Raw genomic sequence first — 4483 nt, forward strand, 5'->3', positions numbered from 1 at the left:
CCCTTAATGTAGTTCTTGGGGATATTCAACATGACACAGTGAGAGAAAGTTGTGGTGAAACAGTACAGCAGGGTTCGCCACCATCCCCTGCCGGAGCCTCGTGGAGCTTTAGGTGTTTTCGCTCAATAAACACTCACAACACCCGGTCCGGGAATCGAAACCGCGATCCTATGACCGCGAGTCCGCTGCCCTAACCACTGGGCCATTGTGCCTCCACAATGGATGAGAATAGTTGTGTGAAAAAGTGCCACACCCTAGCAGTTGAGGGAACCTGTGGAAGAGGTAGACCCAGGAAGACCTGGGATGAGGTGGTGAAGCACGACCTTCAAACTTTAGGCCTTACCGAGGCAATCACCAGTGACTGGGACCTTAGGAAATATGCAGTACGTGAGAAGACCCAGCAAGGCAAGTGAGAGCATAAACTGCGACCTCTGCCAGAAGTGTAGCCAGTTCACTTAATCGTATCTTTACTTCATTGGACACTGAGAAAAAAACAAAAAACGCTGCTTGTGATGACCTGTTGGGGCAAGTGAAATCAAAATCGTAATTGAATCATACTCGTTGACTGGCACCTGCGCCAGTGGAGCACTAACAGCACTGTCTGAGCATGTTCATTGCCAGTGCAGCTGTCTGGCTTCCGTGCTAGTGGCCCGTAAATAGCACCATTTGAGCGTAATCATTACCAATGTCACCTTCTAGCACTTGTGTTGGTGGCATGTTAGAAAATCGTTCGAGCGAGGTCATCGCCAGTGCCGCTGGACTGGCTCCCGTGCAGGTGGCACGTAAAAAAAACCATTTTGAGCGTGGCCGTTGCCAGTACCGTGTGACTGGCCCTCGTACTGGTGGCATGTAAAAACACCCACTACACTCTCAGAGTGGTTGGTGTTAGGAAGGGCATCCAGCTGTAGAAACTCTGCCAGATCAGATTGGGGTCTGGTGCAGCCTTCTGGCTTGCCAATTCTCAGTCAAATCGTCCAACCCATGCTAGCATGGAAAGCAGACGTTAAACAATGATGATGATATGTATAAATATATATATGTGTGTGTGTGTGTGTATATATATATACAGTATCTCATAGATGTACACCCCTATAAAATTTCAGTTAAATTGTCATTACTCTGATAATATCGAAGGAAATGAAACAAAATTTATACTGAATAAAATATATTATACATGCAAACATTATACAAATTTGGAACACAAAACAATAAACATTTTCAAAGATATGAACGAAATATTTATTTTCAAATGTTACAAAAATATGTACGCCCTACAGGAAATTTGCTATATTCAGTACTGTATTCATTTTTTACTAAATTCAGATATTGCTGATAATTCAAATTCTAATAAATTATTTCTCCTAGCATTTTTGCACTGGTCATTTATATTGCATCTGCAGGAATTCTGATTTGTATACCATAGTGAAAATCTTCTTCATTGTGATTAAAATGGCACCAAAAGGAAAAGAATTGTCTGAAGATTTTAAGAAAATTATTTTTATTTTGCACAAGAATGGTTTAGGACACAAGTTAATTGGCAAATGAATTAGCGTAAACAGAGTTGCCAAAGTAATTAAGAAGTACAAGACTATTGGATGGCTAAGCAATAAGCATCATCCAGGTAGTCCTATTTTAACTGCGCGTGATATTCGCCACATCCAACATTGCATGATGGACGACAGGTACCATACCATTTCATCATTGGCCCAAGAAGTGTCTTCTGTTAGTGGAAAGTGTGTATCCGCCCAAACAGTTCACCAAAGTTTGAACCAGTGTGGTCTTCATAGACGCATTCCTTGTAGGAAGATTCTCCTCACTACCAGGTATAAATCAAGACGTCTTTCTTTTGCTGAAACCTATGTAAGGGGAAAGAGTTTGGGAATAAAATTCTTCTTTCTGATGAGACTAAAATCAACTTGTTTGAACTCAGAATGTAAAGCATTTCACCTGGCGTGCTAACAATTCTGTCAGCTCACCGCCTTTGTGTGTGTGTATTTATATAATATTGGCTGCATGGTAAAGATAGTCACAGGCATAGCTGTGTGGTGAGAAGTTTATTTCCCAACCACATGGATCCTGGATCAGTTCCACTGTGTAGCACCTTGGACAAGTGTCTTTTACTATAGTCCTGGGATGATCAAAGTCTTGTGATGACCAAAGTCTTGTGAATAGATTTCGATATAAAGATTGCCTTATATATATATATATCCTTTTCTACTCTAGTCACAAGGCCCAAAATTTTGGGGGAGGTGGGGGCAGTCGATTAGATCAACTCCAGTATGCAACTGGTACTTAATCTATTGACCCTGGAAGGATGAAAGGCAAAATCGACCTCGGCGGAATTTGAACTCAGAAATACTGCTAAGCATTTCACCCGGCATGCTAATGTTTCTGCCAGCTCACTGCCTTAATATATAGAAAACTGAATACTACATTATGAAGCTTGTGAGAACCTCTCATATGGGTGCATAAAAGCACATGTATTTATATCATTGGCAGACAAGAATTGTCTACTACAGGCACCAGAACAGCCAGATCACGATTTCGACACACCCTGTTTCCCCAGTGGTGGATAGCTGGTAGCTACATACCTGCCAAACCTAACTGCCAACAATATGTAGAATTTTAGTGATTCGGGCATTGATCTCATAAATAGTCAACAGGCTAATTAAAAAAGTTAATATAAGTGACAGAAGCAGTATTAATACTAACAGGCAATCTTTATATCCAACTTATTGATTTTGTAAGGATCTCTCATATGGATGTACATTGTATATAATATTTCAGCCTACTAGACAGCTCACCAAAATCTGAAACTTCAAAGTCACTGTCACACCTGTTCTTGAGACAGTTACATAAATAAATAAATAAATATATGAGGGGTGCTGAAAAGTTCCTGGCTTTAAGGCTGTTGTGAGAGGCCTGGCTGGAGACCCATCCTTTTGAGTTCTTTCACAGGGCTTAGAAAAACTGAAGGACTGCAGCAATAAGTGTGTGAATCTTAGAGGGGAATATGTTGGATAAAATCATAATTAACTGATCCTCTTGTATATTCTTTTACCCAAAGCCAGGAACTTTTCAGCACCTCTTTATGTGTGTGTGTGTGTTTACTTTTTACCTTTTAGTTGATTCAGTCATTAGACTGTGGCATTGCTGGAGCACTGCCTTGTATATTCCCTATCATATATTAATGCCAAAATTTCTGATATTACTAATTCAGTGTATTTTGGGAAGCCTAGGAACAAAAGGTTCTTTTGTACTATTTTTACAACCAAAATTTATGTCTTTTTTAAAGATAAACTTTCAATATCTGCCACTTGATATGTTACCCTCAAAGCAACACGTTTTAATCTTATCACTATATCATTTTTGTATTGGTATTGTTCATGAGCCATTGCTGTCAATGACCTTATCAGCAATTGTTGTTGCAATGAAGTCAAAATCTAGTTACATTTTGTAAACCCACGTTGCTCCACTCTCATTATCATCATCATCATTGGTAGCAGCAGCAGCAACAGCACCAACTTTGATGCTGCTGCCACCACCACCTCCATTCATACTGAAACCACTACCATCACTGTTGCTCCCACCACTAGTGCCACCACAAACACAACCACCTCCGCCACTAAGAAGAACAACACCATCACCAACACCATCCTCCTCATCATCCTCATTTCTGCCACTGCCTCCACCACCAACATCACTACCACTGCCACTGCTGCTGCCAATGCTGCTGCCAACACTGCTGTCACCACCACTGCCACCACCTCCACCACCAAAGATACCACCCTCACCATCACCAATACCATTATTGCTGTCACTGCTACCATCACTGCTTTTTATTTTCAATTCACCTACCTGGAGATTAGGAAGCTGTTTGCTGCCTACAATAGACTCAGTATCGCACTCTTTTGCAAATGAATTTATCAGTTATTACAAATATCTTTAAATTCTAAACTTCATGATGAAAACCACTGAAAAAAAAACTGTCCATTTAATATAACACTAATTATAATTATTCTGGCTGTTGACAAATAGGTATGAACACACTGCTTTTATGCAATAATGTTATAACCACTATATTTATTTTATTTTTAACTAATACACTCAGTTAGGAGATTAGTTTTTACAGAACTGTTTGCAAATAGGCGCAAGCATGGCTATATGATAAGAAGCTGGTTTTTCAACCACATGGTTTCAGGTTCAGTTGCACTGAAAGGAGCCTGTCGCATATATATATCATCATCATCATCATCATCATCATCATCATCGTTTAACGTCCGCTTTCCATGCTAGCATGGGTTGGACGATTTGACTGAGGACTGGTGAAACCGGATGGCAACACCAGGCTCCAATCTAATTTGGCAGAGTTTCTACAGCTGGATGCCCTTCCTAACGCCAACCACTTAGAGAGTGTAGTGGGTGCTTTTACGTGTCACCCGCACGAAAACGGCCACGCTCGAAATGGTGTCTTTTATGTGCC

Source organism: Octopus bimaculoides, chromosome 5, assembly GCF_001194135.2.
Source record: "Octopus bimaculoides isolate UCB-OBI-ISO-001 chromosome 5, ASM119413v2, whole genome shotgun sequence".
Taxonomy (NCBI): Eukaryota; Metazoa; Mollusca; class Cephalopoda; order Octopoda; family Octopodidae; genus Octopus; species Octopus bimaculoides.